The 18,528-nt window shown below is 46.2% G+C and overlaps 1 pseudogene; it reads left to right on the top strand.

The window, feature by feature from the left end:
• The window catches only part of LOC137381538 (zinc finger protein 208-like), an 84,337-nt pseudogene that overhangs the window by 43,830 nt on the left and 21,979 nt on the right, over positions 1-18,528 (top strand).

Below are 18,528 nucleotides of genomic sequence, written 5' to 3'. Positions count from 1 at the left end.
CCGCGTGGGTTTTCGCCGGATGCTCCGGTTTCCTCCCACAGCCAAAGACTTGCAGGTGATAGGGCCATTGTAAATTGCCCCTAGCGTAGGTAGGTAGTAGGGAATATGGGATTACTGTGGGGTTAGCATAGATGGGTGGTTGTTGGTCAGCACAGACTCGGTGGGCCGAAGGGCCTGTTTCGGTGCTGTATCCCTAAATAAATAAAAACAGTACACATTACTCCAGATGTGGTCTCACCAAGGTCCTGTACAGCTGCAGTAAAAATTCCTTACTTTTATACTCAATTCCACTTACAATAAACGCCAACATTCCATTTGTCTACCTAATCATTTGCTGTACCTGCATACTAACCTTTTGTGGTTCATGTACCAGGACACCCAGATCACTCTGTACCACTGAGTTCTGCAATCTCTCTCCATTTAAATAGGATACTGCTTTTCTATTCTTTATGCCAAAGTGGACAAGTTCACATTTTCCCACATTATACTCCATCTGCCAAAATTTTGCCCACTCACTTAACCTATCTATATCCTTTTGTGGGTGATTACCTCCTCTTGACAACTTACTTTCCTTCCTATCTTGGTGTGATCAACAAATTTAGCTACCGTACATTCGGACCCTTCATCCAAGTCATTGATAAAGATTGTAAATAGTTGAGATCCCAGCACTGATCCCTGTGGCACTCCACTAGTTACAGCTTGCCAACCTAAAAAAGACCCATTTACCCATACTCTCTGCTTCCTGTTAGCAAACCAGTCCTTTATATGTTACACCCTACACCATGTGTTTTTATCTTCTGGAGTAACATTTGATGTGACACCTTATCAGATGCCTTTTGGAAATCTAAGTAACCCACATCATTTGAACATCATGTCCCTTCAGACACGGTCTATTTTTGATTTCCAGATAAAGCGGAAGATGGTTTGGGTGACCGCCATTGTGCAGGAGTGGGGTATGGGCTAGATCTGTGCCATGTACACCAACACAGAGTGCGCCGTGCACCTGACGACCAAGTTCTTACACACAATGGAGAGGCATTCCCATATGACCAGTTTCTGTTTCACCATGGCTGCTCACTCCTTCCAGTTTATGGTGCACGTCCCGGCCCCTCCAAACAATATCGCCAGCACTTTCAGGTGGTCTGACCTGACGGTGAAGGGGACAAAGGATCAGTCAGCCCAGTTCCTAAAGAACATGGCCTCACTCTTGCCACTTTTTACATTGGTCCAGAGGCTAGTTCAAACTGGTCACAGATGCTCATCAGCCTGTGAACTGACAGCAGATCTGAGCAGAAGACGGTGATGTTGCCCATGTACAGGGAGGCTTTAACATGAGTGCCTCCGCTGCCTGGAATTCTTACTCCTCTCATTCCACATCCTTCCTGATGGAAGATTCAATACAGCAAATGAACAGGACAGAGGAGAGTGAACAGCCCTGTCTGACACCAGATTTGATCGGAAAACTTTCCAATTCCCACCCATTGATTGAGACTGTGCTACTGGTGTTTGTGTAGAGCAGTTGCATCCAGTTGCAGCTTCCCTCCCAAAACCCCATTTTGGAGAGCACGTCCATCATGTAGGTGTGAGATATCCTGTCAAAGGCCCTCTCCTGGTCCAAGCTGATGAGGCAGGTGTCCATCCCCCTGTCCTGTACATAGGCGATCATATCCCTGAGTAACGTGAGATTTTCAGCAATCTTCCTGCTGGGTACAGTACAGGTCTGGTCAGGATGAATCACCAACTCCAGAGCAGACATGACCTGATTGGCGATGACCTTGCACAGAATTTTGTATCCACATTAAGCAGTGAGATGGGCCGCCAATTTCTGATTTCCGCCCTCTCCCCTTTCCGCTTGGAGATAAGGGTGATGATGCTTTTCCTCATGGATTCTCACATGCTGCAGGCAAGCAGACTCTCGTACACTTCCAGCAGGCCTTACCCAAATCAGTCCCACAGAGTCAAATAAAACTCGACTGGTAAGCCATCGCTTCCAGCGGTTTTACTCGGCTTGAAGGACCTGATGGCCTTTGTCAGCTCATCCAGAGTTGGCAGTTCATCCAGACTCTGCCGTGTCCTGTCAGTTCAGATCTCTGTTGTAGAGGACAGAAAGGACTGGGAGGCTGTGCTGTCCATGGGCTTCACGTCGTACAGCCCAGCATAAAAGAATTGGCTGACCCTTAGTATGTCAGACTGCGATGACGTTACCAAGCTGTCCTCTTCCTTCAGGCTGCTGATCGCAGAGCTCTCTCTATGTCCCCTGTGAACAGACCCAGTCTGATTCCCCTCTGCCTGTGTACAGACCCTGTCTTAATGCCCCTTCCCTTGTGAACAGACCCTATCTACTTCCTCCTCCCTGTGAACAGACCTTGTCTAATTCCCCCTCCCCTACGATCAGACCCTGTCTAGTTCCCCCCTCCCTGTGAACAGACCTTGTCGTATTCCTCTCTCCCTGTGTACAGACCCTGTCTTAGGGCCCCCTCCCTTGTGAACAGACCCTGTTTAATTCCCCCTCCATGTGAACAGACCCTGTCTAAATCCCCCTACCTGTACACCGAGCCTTTCTAATCCATCCCTCCCTGTGAACAGACCCTGTTTAATTCACCCCTCCTGTGAACTAACCTATCTAATTTCCCCTTCTTGTCAACAGACCCTGTCATAGGGCCCTCTTCCTGTGAACAGACCCTGTCTAATTCCCCCTCCCTGTGAACAGACCCTGTCTAATTCTGCTCCCTGTGAGCAGGCCTTTTCAACTTCCCCTGTTGCTGTGAACAGACCCTGTCTCATTCCCCTCCCTGTGAACAGACCCTGTCGAATTCCCCACTAGCTGTGAACAGACCCTGTCTGATTCCGCCCCCTCCCTGTGAACAGACCCTGTCTAATTCCCCCCTCCCTGAACCAACCCTGTCTAATTCCCCCTCCCTGTGAACAGACCCTGTCTCATTCCCCTCCCTGTGAACAGACCCTGTCTGAATCCCTGTCTGTGATCAGAACTGGGAAAGGTTAGAAATGTAATAGGTTTTGACCAAATAAAGCAGGGTGGGGGAAAAGAGAACAAAGGGGAAGGTGTGTGATAGGACAGAAGACCGGAGAGATTAACTGACAAGGAGGTCATGTGGCAAAGACAAAGAAAGTGTACTAGTGGTGTGGTGTGTTCTTTTCTAACCTTTGCCAGTACCGATGAAAGGTCAAAGACCTGAAACGTTAACTCGGCTTCTCTCTCTCCACAGATGCAGCCTGATGTGCTGAGTATTTCCAGCACTTTCTGTTTTTATTTGAGATTTCCAGCATCTCTCAAAAACTGAACCTGGTGGCCTCTCCCTCTGAACAGGGAACAGACACACAGAAACATTGGTTGGCACAAGGGGAGGCCATTCGGCCCTTTGAACCTGTCCCACCAATGTTTGATCATGTCTAATCTGTCCCTTACCTCCATTTTCACACAAGATAGAAGCAGAGACAATCAGGGAGCTGACACACGGAGAGGGAAAGGAAACACTGGGCTAGACTTTGACTTGGTGCAATAGTACAAACAGGTGGTTGTGAACCGGCCGCCTAATTCACATCTCTCCCCTGTTTTACATCAATTCGAGTAAAACTCGGGAGAGATGAAAAGCAGGATCCCTGGTTCGTTATCACCTGTATAACACAATGGCACTGAGTCCAAATCTCCCCCAGTGAGAGGCACTGAGATCACAAACTAGAGAGATCCAGAGAGAGGGACAGAACTGAGTGAGAGAGAAATAAACAGAGAGGGAGAGAGAATCACAGAAACCAGTGACAGGAACTGAGAGCAGAAGGCATAGATACTGAGAGATTGACAGAGACAGAAGGGCTGGAAGAGATGAATAGACAGGGAGAGAAAGAGAAAAGACATTTTTTTAAATTGTAGAAATATAGAGAGGCAGTGATGTAAAGGATGTTAACAGACAGCAATGCACAGATAGGAATTTTAAAAAGATACTGAAATATAAAGAAAGATGTGGAGAGGCTGAGAGCCAGGGAGTTGTAGAGATAAAGTTGCAGGAAGAGATAGAGAGGGTGAAATATACAGGTTACACTGGGTGCTTTGAAGCAGCGGTTCTCAACCTTTGTGTTTCTGAGGGCCCCCTCCCCCTCTGCCTTGTTGTATCTCAAACCCACTAAAACACAAAACTTGTTTCTGTAGGTTAGAATGAGTGACACAGAGAAACATATATCTTTATTATTATTCCCCTCTGGGGGAAGGTCTTGTCCAAGGATTCCTCTTGCCAAAACAAATTCTCCTGGAAAGAGAAATGAAACATTGATGAAAACAAAGCAAGGACAAAGTAAAATAAACATCAATAGCCCAGGCTCCTTTTCTCTCTGTCGCTCACTAACATGGACAATCTCAGCAACACCATTTACACATCCCCCACTATAAACCCAGAGACTGTAAAGAGGAAACTGATTTAAAATGTGAGAGGGGCTATTATGTGCTCAGATCTTTCCTATTGTCATGTTAATCCAGGTACCATGGCTGCTTTGACCAGAGACATTCCAGGGAGCTGCTTTTTGATGATTTGTGAACTTATTCCTACAAGACCATTGTTGAGAATATTTGCTGCATCTTTCAGCTAATCAACAGGAGGACAGTGACATGACTAGGCCCCAGTCTGTCCAGAAGCTGCTAAACTCTCTTTAAAACTGCCGTTCAGGTTCTAATTCCTTATCTTTGTTCGAGGATTTACCTTTAACATATGAGACATTTGGGAAGGGTGTGGCTTGTGAGGCAACTCACTCCTGTATTGAAGAAAACTGATTTCCTTTGCACTTTCTGGAATGTCAACTTGGTGCTGTTTTGAACTGTTTTGTAATGTAATTTTTACAGATCTATATGAATAAAGTATATTTTTTGGAAGAAAAGACATTTGGGAAGGGTGTGAGAAGGGACGAGAGTGGTTTTCTACACAAGCTGGAGCTGGGCAGTTACACTGAACATTGGAGACCCCCAGAGCCTGCTGCTCTCTCTCTCTGTTTATCCTGTCATTTTATTCTGTTTCTCTCCCTCTATTTCTCTTTGTGTCTCACCATCTGTTTATGCCTCATTGCAAAAACACAAACACTGCTGATCCCCCATCTCTCTCCTGTTCACTGATCCTGTACCTACTCAGCCTAGGATTGGTGTTTTGTACATTCAATGTTACAGTGAGAAGAAGCTGCTGATTCCTTTGGGAGACCATTTAAAATTACCGTCCCAGGATTTATTTTGCAAATTATGCCTTCTGGAGGGGTGTGACTGAGGGGATTTACTCCAGAGGCTGGGAGCTGGGCAGTGACGACACACTAGAGACCCCCAGATCATGTAACTCTGCATCCCCTTGCCCTCTGTTTTGTTGTCGCTCCCACTGTTTCCCTCACTCTCTATTTCTCTCTCTCTATATCTTTCTCTCTGAATAAGAGAAATGGGAGAGAGAGACACACACACATACACACACAGAAATCCACAATCAGAAACTCATTAAAATGACTGCTGCACATTGTATTTAAACCTCAAAATTCATCTCACTGCCGAAAACACAAGCATTATTCAGGAATTATAACAAACCTTGTGAAAACGCTCCTGACGCTGTGAAATTAGACAATGAATTAATTTTTGAAACACGAGCATTGTTGCAAAAACTGAAACGCTGAAGGGAATTTGTGCACAGCAAGGTGATAATAGATAAATGGGAGCCACTCCTTCCCCATCCTATCCCACTTATAATAACAAATCACATCGCTGTCTGTGACATTTTTTTATTTATTAAAAGTTTAAACAGAGGAAAGGAGTGAAGGCAGGGAGAAATAGAGAGAGAAAGCTGGAGAGAGACAGAGAAATCCACAATCAGAACCTCAGTAAAATGAATTAAAATAAGGTTCATTTAACCCTCAAATTTTATTGCACTGCCTAAAACACAAGCATTAATTGGGAATTATACCAAGCCCTTACACCGGTTCAGGACATATTTCATACCCTCTGGATTTTAGTTTAGTTTAGAGATACAGCACTGAAACAGGCCCTTCGGCCCACCAAGTCTGTGCTGACCATCAACCACCCATTTATACTAATCCTACACTGATCCCATATTCCTACCACATCCCCACCTGTCCCTATATTTCCCTACCACCTACCTATAGTCGGGGCAATTTATAATGGCCAATTAACCTATCAACCTGCAAGTCTTTGGCATGTGGGAGGAAACCGGAGCACTCAGAGGAAACCCACGCAGACACAGGGAGAACTTGCAAACTTTGCAGTCAATAAATTTAAAGTCTGGGGTCACTGTTGCAATGCAGGAAATTCTGCAGGAAATTTGTGCACAGAAAGCAACAATGTAATTATATCAGATGGGACATGGGCCTCAATGCTTCCCCATCCTCACACCTGCTGCAAACCCACTGCCACCCACCACCCCCCTTCCTCCCCTGCCCCCCGTCCCAACCTATACGCCCCCCCCCCCCCACCCCCCCAGGCACACCACATCCACGGGGAATGCTCTATAACAACCCCACCATTGAAACTGCTCATTCGGGATACAGAATGGGCGGCGCAGTGGTTAACACCGCAGCCTCACAGCTCCAGCGACCCGGGTTCGATTCTGGGTACTGCCTGTGCAGAGTTTGCAAGTTCTCCTTGTGACTGTGTGGGTTTTCGCCGGGTGCTCCGGTTTCCTCCCACAGCCAAAGACTTATAGGTTGATAGGTAAATTGGCCATTATAAATTGCCCCTCGTGTAGGTAGGGGAATTGTGGGGGTGTGAGAGGGTACTGGGATTAATGTAGGATTAGTATAAATGGGTGGTTGATGGTTGGCGCAGACTTGGTGGGCCGAAGGACCTGTTTCAGTGCTGTATCTCTTAAAAAAAAGAATGATTTTCTGTGAGCAAACTGAGATGAAATTAACAAACCACTCACACAGAAACCCACGTGCATGGACGCTCTTTGATTGTTGAGTCCTGGATGTGATTAATAACAGCTTTGGCTAAAAGTGCCGTGAAAGAGAGTGCAATGAAGTCTCTCTAGATTGATTTTATAATTGTCTGATGAGGAGAGATTGAGTAGATTAGGCCTCTATTCACTCAAGTTTGGAAGAATTCGAGGTAACCTCATTGAAACATGTAAAATTCTTAAGAGGTTTGACGGGGTAGATTTTGGAAAGATAGTTTCCCTTGCTGGGGAGTCTAGAGCTGGTGATCACAGCCTCAGAATAAGACTTCAGCCTTTGTGTGGGGGTATCTCCTCAGCTGCCAGAAAGTGCTAAATTCCTCATTGAACTTGGAAGAAGCTGCTGATTCCTTTGGAAGTCTTTTAAAATCATCGTCCCAGGATTTAGTTTTGTAAATCAGACCTTCTGAAAGGGTGTGACTGAGGGGCTTTTCGCTAAATGCTGGGAGTTGGGGCAATGATGACATGCTGGGGACCTGATCCTGTGTCTCTTCATCCCCTGCCCCTCTGTTTTGCTGTTTTTCCCACTGTTTCACTCATCTCTCCTTTCTCGCTCTTTTCCCTGTTTCTCTCATTCAAAAAGATGGAGAGACACAGAAAGAGAGAGAGAGATATCCACCAACAGGACCTCAGTGAAATTTTTTTGTTATTCTTTCATGGGATATGGTCATCGCTGGTTAGGCCAACACTTATTTCCCATCTCTAACTGCCCTTAAGAAGGTGGTGGTGAGCTGCCTTCTTGAACCACTGCAGTCCTTGGGGTGTAGGGTACACCAACAGTGTTGTTAAGAAGGGAGTTCCAGGATTTTGACCCAGCGGCAGTGAAGAAACAGCGATATAGTTCCAAGTCAGGATGGTGTGTGACTTGGAGGGGAACTTGCAGGTGGTGGTGTTCCCGTGCATTTGCTGCTCTTGTCCTTCTAGTTGGTAGAGATTGCAGGTTTGGAAGGTGCCATGTAAGGAGCCTTGGTGCAGTGCATCTTGTAAATGGTACACACTGCTGCCACTGTGCAACAGTGGTGGAGGGAATGAATGTTTGTGTATGGGGTGCCAATCAAATGGGCTGCTTTGTCCTGGATGGTGTCGAGCTTCTTGAGTGTTGTTGGAGCTGTACCCATCCGCGCAAGTGGAGAGTATTCCATCACACTCCTGGCTTGTGCCTTGTAGATGGTGGACAGGCATTGGGGAGTCAGGAAGTGAGTTACTCGCTGCAGGATTCCTAGCCTCTGACCTGCTCTTGAAGCCAGGATATTTATATGGCTACTCCAGTTCAGTTTCTGGTCAATGGTAGCCCCTAGGATGTTGATAGTAGGGTTTCAGCGATGGTAATGCCATTGAATGTCAATGGGAGATGGTTTGATTCTCTCTTGTAGGTGATGGTCATTGCCTGGCACTTGTGTGGCGCGAATGTTACTTGAATTCATGTCTGTGGCCACAGAAACACCTGTCCGTTCTTCTGACTATTGAATCACTTATCACTATGGGGTGAAAGCGGGAATAAGTTGCTGAGTTGGATGATCAGCCATGATCATAATGAATGGTGGAGCAGGCTCGAAGGGCCGAATGGCCTACTCCTGCTCCTATTTTCTATGTTTCTATGTTTTTTTTCCAGTCTTCCCCGTATCCGCCATCCCATGAAAGAATAAAATAAAAAGAATCCTAAATGGCTGAACTCATTCTGGAACTGTGACACCTCGTTCTGGACTCACCAGCCAGGGGAAACACCTTCCCAGCATCTATTCTGTCAAGTCCGTTAAGAATTTTATATGTTTCAGTAAATCACCTTAAATTCATCAAATTCGAAGGAATATAGGCCTCTTCTACCTAATCTCTCCTCATAGGACAATCTAAGAATCAGTCTGGAGAGCACTCCCTCTCAGGTAAGTATATCCAAAATGATATTAATCAAATTCCAGTCTTAACCTTTTCAGAGGGTCTCTGCATTTGGGTTTCTGCGTGATTTATTTAAAAATTTCATCACAATCCGACCACAGAATATCATTTTCGAAACTAATTGGCGGTGCCAATGGCGGGGCTGTTATCCAGCATCGCTTGCGGCAGGAACTATGCCCTATTAAATCTAGAGGCGCCCAGGACTAGCCTGAATCTGGAGCATGCGCAGTGCGAATGCTGGACACGCTTTTGCAGCGGGTGAGAGTCGGCGGGGAGGAATTGTGTAGGCCGCAAACCCCGAATAAGAAGCTCCAGGTCCCGCGTAAGCACCGAGTGGGCGGCAGCTGCGGGGCTTCTCCCGGTAACAGGCCCTGTTTGAAACTAATAAATTAAGAGGGACTCAGTTCCCCGATTGAAGGGAGACCAGGAATATCCGGGAACAAAAACACTGACAGACTGAGGCGGCTCGGGAGGAGATTGTGGGTATAGGGGAGGAATGGATGGGCTGGGAAGCTTCATAAAATTCGGGGTCGGCCTGAGGCCCTGTGTTTACCCGCGGTGACAGCGCCATCTTGGTCAGGGCACATGAGCAGCCATGTTGCTGAGGGCACAGGCATAGAAAAGAATCATAGAAAGTTTAAGGCACAGAAAGAGGCCACTTGGCCCATCGTGACTGTGGCGGCCAGAAAACGATCCAGCTATTCTAATCCCACCTTCCAGCATTTGGTCTGTAGCCCTGCAGATCATGGCACCTGAGGTGCATATCCAGACTCCTGTGAGTTGAAGGTTTCTGCCTCAACTTCCTATTGAGGTAGTGAGTTCCAGACCCCACCCTCCCCTTTTAATCATTGTCAAACTCTTTTTTTTAAATTTTCTATCCTTTGTTTGCTCTGTCTTCCAGGCTCATCTATTAACTTTCTGCCTTCCATTTTCATTTCTGATTTTGCCTCAACTAAGTCTATACTCAGGACCCCCATCCCCCTGTCAAACTAGTTTAAACCCTCCCCAACAGCATGAGCAAAACCTCCCACAAGCAACTCAGTCCCGGCTCTGTTCAGATGCAACCTGACCGCCCTGTACAGGGTCCATCTCCCCACAGTGGGCGGAGCTTCAGGATCTGTGTTCTCAACCGGGACTGAGTGCCTGGGGGTTGGAGCATCTTTGACAATAGGATTTTAAGCAGCTTCGCCCACTCCTGGGTTGTGAGGGATGTTTGCAGCCTAGAGGGGTCTATGGGCCATGGATATATTCAGTGGAAGAGGTTACAGTCCCCTGCATAGTTTCCTGAGCCCCAAGCTCCTAATCTTTGGTTGCTGGGTGGGTAGTCGGACAATCTCCGGGACCTGCTCTTAGGCCTGGTTAACGCAGCTTTGTGTAGATCCTGGATATGCAGGGACCATGTTGGGGGTGAGGGTGTTGCTATGGCTTCTGGTCCCTCTTCTGTGGTCTTGTCTGTACCCTGGTGGCCCCTGGAGAGGGAGCATGCTTGATACCATCTGTGACCGGTGGGCACCTCGGGGTGCAGTGTGTCTCATCGACAGCGTTAACATTCTGGTTTAGTTGGGAAGGTTTTCTTTGTTTTAGGCACTGTACAAACTCTGGACTCAACATTGAGTTCTACAATTTTAGACCATGAACCCCATTTTGATAGCTTTTTGTTCACCATATGCTGGTCTTAAACTTGTTTTTCATGTTTTTGTTTTTGGACAGAGATGTTCATTATTCTGCCATTAACACACTGTCTGGACAAATGTCTTTTACTGGAACTATTAGCTTTCTAATAGCCTATTGTTCCATGACATCTGTGCCCTAACACAGACCTTCCCTTTTGTTGTTCTTCTTCCCCTCCACACCCTTCACTTGCTCAAAACCTATTACATTTTCACCTTTGCTAGCCCATCGACTTGAAATGCTAACACTGTATCTCTCTCCACAGATGCTGCCAGACCTGCTGAGTATTTCCTATTTTTGTTGTTTTTAGTTGGATTTCCAGCATCTGCAGTATTTTAAGAACAGAAGAATATAAGAAATAGGAGCTGGAGTGGGCCATTCAGCCCTCAAGCCTGCCCCTCCATTCAATAAGATCATGGCTGATCCGTCCCAGGCCTCAACTCCTCTTTCGGGCCTGCTCCGCATAACCCTCGACTCCCCGAGATTTCAAAAATCTATCTACCTCCTCCTCAAATACATTTAGTGACCTAGCCTCCACAACTCTCTGAGGTAGAGAATTCCAGAGATTCACCACCCTCAGAGAAGAAATTCCTTTGCATCTCAGTTTTAAATGTGTGACCCCTTATTCTGTAACTATGTCCCCTAGTTCGAGATTCCCCACTAGTGTAAACATCTTCTCAACATCTATCCTGTCAAGCCCCCTTAAAATCTTATATGTTACTATAAGATCACCTCTCATTCTTCTAAACTCCAATGAATAAAGGCCTAATCTGTTTAGCCGTTCTTGATAAGACAACCCCTTCATCCCAGGAATCAGCCGAGTGAACCTTTTCTGAACTGCCTCCAATGCTAGTATATCCTTCTTTAAATACGGGGACCAAAACTGTACACAGTACTCCAGGTGTGGCCTCACCAACACCCTGTACAGTTGTAACAAGACTTTCCTATTTTTAAACACTAACCACCCCCCAGCAATAAAGGCCAAAATTCCATTTGCCTTCCTAATTACTTGCTGCATTTGCATGCTAACTTTTTGTGTTTCATGTACAAGAACACCCAGATCCCTCTGTACTGCAGTATTTTGTTGTCTTTCTCCATCTAAATAGTAATCTGCCTTTTTATTTTTCCTACCAAAGTGGATGACCTCACACTTTCCCACATTGACCACCATCTGCCAAGTTTCTGCCCACACACTTAACCTATCAATATCCCTTTGCAGATTCTTTGTGTCCTCATCACAACATGCCTTCCCACCTATTTTTGTATCATCAGCAAATTTGGATACGCTACGCTCTGTCCCTTCCTCTAACTCACTAATATAGATAGTAAATAGTTGAGGCCCTAGGACCGATCCTTGTGGCACCCCACTAATTACAGCTTTCCAACCTGAAAAAGACCCATTGATCCCGACTTTCTGCCTTCTGTGTGTTAGCCAATCCTCAATCCATGCCAACACATTACCCCCAATACCCTGAGCTCTTATTTTGTGCAATAACCTTTTATGTGGAACCTTATCAAACGCCTTCTGAAAATCCAAATACACTACATCTACTGGTTCCCCTTTATCCACTCTGCTTGTTATATCCTCAAAGAACTCTAACAAATTTGTCAAACATGATTTTCCTTTCATAAACCATGTTGGCTCTGTTTGATTGCATTATGTTTTTCTAAATGTCCTGCTATTTCTTCCTTAATAATGGACTCTAGCATTTTCCCAATGACTGATGTTAAGCTAACTGGTCTATAGTTTCCTGCTTTCTGTCTTCCTCATTTCTTGAATTGGAGCATCACATTAGCGGTTTTCCAATCTGCTGATACCCTACCGGAATCCAGTGAGTTTTGGTATATTATGACCAATACCTCCACTATCTCTGCAGCCACTTCTTTTAAAAACCCTTGGATGCAGGCCATCAGATCCTGGTGATTTGTCTGCCTTTAGTCCCATCAGTTTGTCCAGCACCTTTTCCCTCGTGATAGAGATTGTTACAAGTTCCTCCCTCCCATTTACACCTTGCTCATCTATTATTGTCGGGATGTTTATAGTGTCCTCCACCGTGAAGACTGATGCAAAATATTGGTTTAAATTATCTGCCATTTCCCTGTTCCCTGTTATTAATTCCCCAGTCTCATCCTCCAAGAGTCCCACACTTATCTTAGCTACTCTCTTCCTTTCAATATACCTGTAGAAGCTCTTACTGTTTGTTTTTATATTTCTTGCCAATTTACTCTCATAATCAATTTTCTCCCTCTTTATTAGTTTTTTAGTCATCCGCTGCTGGTTTCTAAAAAACTCCCAATCCTCTGGCCCACCATTCGTTTTTGCTGCATTGTATGCCTTTGCTTTTGATTTGATACTCTCCTTAACTTCCTTTGTTATGCACGGGCGGTTCATCATTCTCTTCGAGTCCTTCCTTCTGACTGGAATAAATGTTTGCTGAGTGTTATGAAAAATCTGCTTAAAAGTCTGCCACTGCTCATCTACTGACTTCCCCTGTAGTCTATTTTCACAGCACGCTTTAGACAACTCTTTCTTCATACCTCTGTAATTGCCTTTGTTTATGTTGAAGACACTGGTTTGAGACCCGAGTTGCTCACCCTCAAACTGAATTTGAAATTCTACCATGTTATGATCGCTTCCCCCTAGAGGATCCTTAACTACGAGATCTCTTATTAATCCTACCTCATTACACAATACCAAATCTAAAATAGCCTGTTCCCGGGTAGGTTCTGCAATGTATTGCTCTAAATAACAATCCCTGAGGCACTCTACAAATTCGTCTTCCATGCTACCCTTGCCAATTTGATTTGTTCAGTCTATATGCAGATTAAAATCACCCATGACAATTGTAGTGCCCTTCTTACACGCTTCCATTATTTCCTGAGTAATATTTTGTCCTACTGAGAGGCAACTCCTCGGGGACCTATAGACCGCTCCCACCCGTGATTTCTTTCCCTTGCTATTCCTTATTTCCACCCAAACTGATTCTACATCACGATCTATTACACCTATATCATTACTCACAACTGCACTGATCCACTCCTTTAATAACAAAGCTACCCCACCTCCTTTTCCTTTCTGCCTATTCTTCCGGAACGTCTAATATCCTTGAACATTAAGATTCCAGTCCTGGTCATCCTGCAACCACGTCTCTTTTATTCTCTTTGCTTTTGTTCTGTTGCTCATTTTGGCCTCTTTTAGTTTGAATGGACCACATGTTTGGGGGGAACAAGAGCAGAACGTATGTTCCACAAAAACTAGAATTGTCTGTTCTGAATTTCTATCCTGGACTGACAGTGATGACTTTTGTCATTTCCTTTTACAGGGTATTTGAAGGATGGGTTTGCAACCGGAAAACTCAAACCAAACATCACATCCAGATCTGAATATCACCGGCCTTTGAATGTGGAAGGTGAAATATATGTCTGTTCTGTCTGTGCCAAAAGATTTCAAACATCTGTGTGACTGGAAAAGCAGCAAGACACACACACCCGAGTGAGAGTGTTCCAGTGCACTGACTGTGGAAAGAGCTTTAACCAGTTACACAGACTGATAAAACATCGCACCATTCACAGCGGGGAGAAACCATAGACGTGTTCCGTGTGTGGACGAGGCTTCAACTGATCATCCAACCTAGAAGGACACAAGGATACCCGCTCCATGGAGAAACCGTGGAAATGTGGGGACTGTGGGAAGGGATTCAATTATCCGTCCCTGCTGGAAACTCATCGACGCACTCACACCGGGGAGAAGCCATTCACGTGCTCCGTGTGTGGGAAGGGATTCACTCATTCATCCACCCTACAGAAGCACCAGCAAGTTCACACTGATGAGAGGCCTTATAACTGCCCGGACTGTGGGAAATGCTATAAAAGTTCCGGGGAACTGATGTGCCATCAACGTGTTCACACTGACGAGAGACCGTTCAAGTGCTCTTACTGTGGGAGTGCGTTCAAGCGAACATCTGATCTCAATGTACACCAGCACACTCACACTAGGGAGAGGTCGTTCCCCTGCTCCATGTGTGGGAAGGGATTTACTCGGCCATCCAAGCTGCTGGCACACCAGCGAGTTCACACTGGGGAGAGGCCATTCACCTGCTCCGTATGTGGGAAGGGATTCACTTGTTCATCTGCCCTGCTGACACACAAAAGCATTCACACTGGCAAGAGACCTTTTAAATGTTCTGAATGTGAGAAGACTTTTACAAGCAAACGTGATATGGTGACACACCAACGTGCTCACACTGGGGAGCGGCCATTCACCTGCATGGAGTGTGGGAACAGATTCAGCTGTTCGGCCAACCTGCTGGCACACCAGCGAGTTCACACTGGGGAGAAGCCGTTTACCTGCTCCACATGTGGGAAGGGATTCGCTCATTCATCCACCCTGTTGGCACACCAGCGAGTTCACACTGGGGAGAAGCCATTCACTTGCTCTGAGTGTGGGAAGGGATTTGCTCAGTTATCCCACCTTCTGACGCACCAGCGAGTTCACACTGGTGAGAGGCCATTCACCTGCTCCGTGTGCGGGAAGGGATTCACTCAGTCATCCACCCTGCTGACACACCAGCGAGTTCACACTGGGGAGAGGCCGTTCACCTGCCCTGAATGTGGGAAGGGATTTGCTCAGTCATCACACCTACTGACACATCAGCGTGTTCACACTGGGAAGAGGCCATTCACCTGCTCCGAGTGTGGGAAGGGATTCACTCAGTCATCACACCTCTTGACACACCAGCGCACTCACGCTGGGCAGAGGCCATTCACCTGCTCCGTGTGTGGGAAAGGATTCACTGGTTCATCCGCCCTGCTGAGACACAAAAACATTCACGGGGATAAGAGACCTTTTAAATGTTCTGAATGTGAAAAGACCTTTAAAAGCAGACGTGAAATGGTGACACATCAACGGACTCACACTGAGGAGAGGCCGTTCACCTGCACTGAGTGCGGGAGCAGATTCACCCGTTCGTCCACCCTGCTGGCACACCAGCGAATTCACACTGGGGAGAGGCCGTTCACCTGCACTGAGTGTGGGAACAGATTCACCCGTTCATCCACCCTGCTGGCACACCAGCGAATTCACACTGGGGAGAGGCCATTCACCTGCTCCAAGTGTGGGAAGGGATTCACTCATTCATCCACCCTGCTGACTCACCAGCGAGTTCACACTGGGGAGAAGCCATTCACCTGCTCTGTGTGTGGGAAGAGATTCACTCAGTCATCCACCCTGTTGACACATGAACAAGTTCACAACTGACTTTAGGAGTTTGATTCTGTTGTTATTGCTGCTGTTAATCACATCCAGGACTGAACCATGTTCATTCTGAGGGTTAAAGAAAGATCTGCACATATACAGCACCGTCCACTACCTCAGGACATGGCAAAATGCTTTACAGCTAATGAAGTACGATTGAAGTGTAGTCACTGATATAATGTAGGAAACACAGCAGCCAGTTGCACACAGCAAGCTCTCTGAAGTGCTTGGAGAGGTGAGTGAAGGAAAATATTGTTTTTTTGAAAAGTCTGGGAGATCCAGCCCATTGAACTGGGAGAATTTGAGACTTTTAACTACAAAGGATTTCGTCATCAAGAAGGACTGTGTAACTTCTAAGTGTGGTGTGAGATATTCCGGTGTTGAATAAGTAATGAAAATACCTGTGATTGTAATTTGAAATATCAGCTATTTACAAAGTGCTTTTTAGTTCATTGGGGATTTCTTTTAGTTTAGTGATTGTAATAACAGCCTTAAAACATGAAATCTTGTGTAATTGGTTAAATTGGTCTGGGGGTTCATATCTCGTATTTTTCACATTTATGATCTCTCTGAGGTCGTAACAACTGGATACATCTTTTTCAGCTGGAACAGACACAATGGGCTGAATGGCCTCCTTCTGTGCTGTAAATTTTCTATGTTTCTATTCTGACAGTTGGGGTTTGTTTCTGCCGATATTAATAACAGTATAACTCAGCTGGAGTTTAATATTCTGGATAAATGTCAAACAGACTAGCTTTGTTTTCAACACATGCAGATTTCTGTCTTTCCCACCTGAGTGTTTAGCATCACCTGGCTAGAGCTCAGAAAGGACAATTTGGGAAAGGATCATACGGCAGGAACAGAACTTCAGCCTGGACACAGTCCTTCAGAGTTACACTGAGAGGGACAAATGGCACTTTGGTCTTTCTCATCTCTCTTACTACAGCAAAGTCCCTCTGTGGGTTAATCCTGAGGCCTGTAAGAAATGTGTCGCAGTCGGTCACTTTCAAGGCTCAGAGCTCCTGGGCACAGAACAGAAGGCTCTTTTACATCCTTTGTCTTATCCGATGCATTAGCAGAAAACTTTTTCTCTTCCTTTCAGATATTAAGGAACACAAGCTCCAGCAGCTCACGGGGACCAACACCCCTCCAGATCTTTCTTCTCCTTCCCTCTAACCCCATCCCTTTTCCTAATCTTACCCCTTGTCGTGTATTCACAATACCCTCTGACCTTCCCCTCTCTGACGCTGAGTCATCAGTTCTTGGCGAAGGACTCCGTGTTATCCCCTTATGACCCACCGCAATGAATTTCATGCTCAGCAGAACGAGCTCTTCTTCCCTCACCTTTGCCTCTGGGCTCACTTCTTTGTCCAGGAGTCTGCCCCCTGACCAATGGACCCATTCACCTGCCTCCAGTGTTCTCCCTCAACCGGGACCCCTCCCTCTGGCCCCTTACCCGCTCTTGATCTTTTCATTGAGAACTGTTGGCTTGACATCGGCCATCTTAATTTCTACACTCCCCTCGCTCACTCTAATCTGCCTCCCTCGGAACTCACTGCACTTCATTCTCTCAGGTCTAACCCTGACATTTTGATCGAACCTGCTGCCGAGGGGTGTGTTGTTGTTATCTGGCACACTGACCTCTACCTTGCAGAGGCTGTGCGCCAACTCTCAGACACTTCTTCCTACCTCCCCAGGACCAAACATCAAGTCACTGTCTACAGGACTGTCATTGACCTCATCCCCTCTGGAGATCTTCCCTCTACAGCTTCCCACCTCATAATCGCCAACCTTGGACAGCCCGCTTTTACCTCCTCCTTAAAAAACACAACAGGACTGACCTGGTATACCCATCGTTTCAGCTTGTTCCTGTCCCACTGAACTTATTTCTTCCTATTTTGACACTATTTTTTCTCCCTGGTCCAGTCTCTTCCCACCTACATAATGACTCTTCTGACACCCTACATTTCGACAATTTCCTGGCCCTAACCGCCTCCTCTTCACTATGGACGTCCAATCTGTCTACACTTCCATCCCCCACCAGGACGGTTTGAGGGCTCTCCTCCTTCCTCGAATGGAGGCTCAACCATTCCCCATCCACCATTGCTCTCCTCCACCTGGCTGAACTTGTTCTCATATTGAATAACTTCTCCTTCAGCTACACTCACTTCCTCCAAATAATGTGTTGCTGTAGGTACCCACATGGGTCCTAGTTATGCCTGTCTTTTTGTGAGGTATCTTGAACATTCCTTGTTCGAGTCCTACTCAGGTTCCCTCCCAACAACTTTTTTCTGGTACGTTGATAACTGTATCAGTGCTGTTTCCTGCTCCTGCCCCAAACTGGAAAACCTCACCAACTTTGCTTCCAATTTTCACCCTTCTCTCACGTTCACATGGTCCATCTCTGATACCTCCCTTCCTCAACTTCTCCAGCTCTGGGCATAGGCTGTCCTAGTAATATTCATTATAAGCCCACCAACTCTCACAGCTCCTTCAACTACATTTCCTCACACCCTGCTTCCTGCAAGGGCTCCATTCTATTCTCCCTGTTTCTCCATCTTTGACACATCTGTTCTGATGATGCAACTTTCGACAATAGCGCATCTGATATGTGTTCCTTTTTCCTCAACCGTGGTTCACTCCCCCCACCCCCCACCCCGTGGTTGAGCGGGCCCTCAACCGCATCCGATTCATTTCCTGCACTTCTGCCCTCACCCCTTCTCCTCCCTCCCAGAACCGCGACAGGGTTCCCCTTGTCCTCACTCT

Source organism: Heterodontus francisci, chromosome 22 (assembly GCF_036365525.1).
Source record: "Heterodontus francisci isolate sHetFra1 chromosome 22, sHetFra1.hap1, whole genome shotgun sequence".
Lineage (NCBI taxonomy): Eukaryota > Metazoa > Chordata > Chondrichthyes > Heterodontiformes > Heterodontidae > Heterodontus > Heterodontus francisci.
The sequence above is the reverse complement of the archived record's forward strand: the minus strand, read 5'-3'. Positions and strand labels throughout refer to the sequence as shown.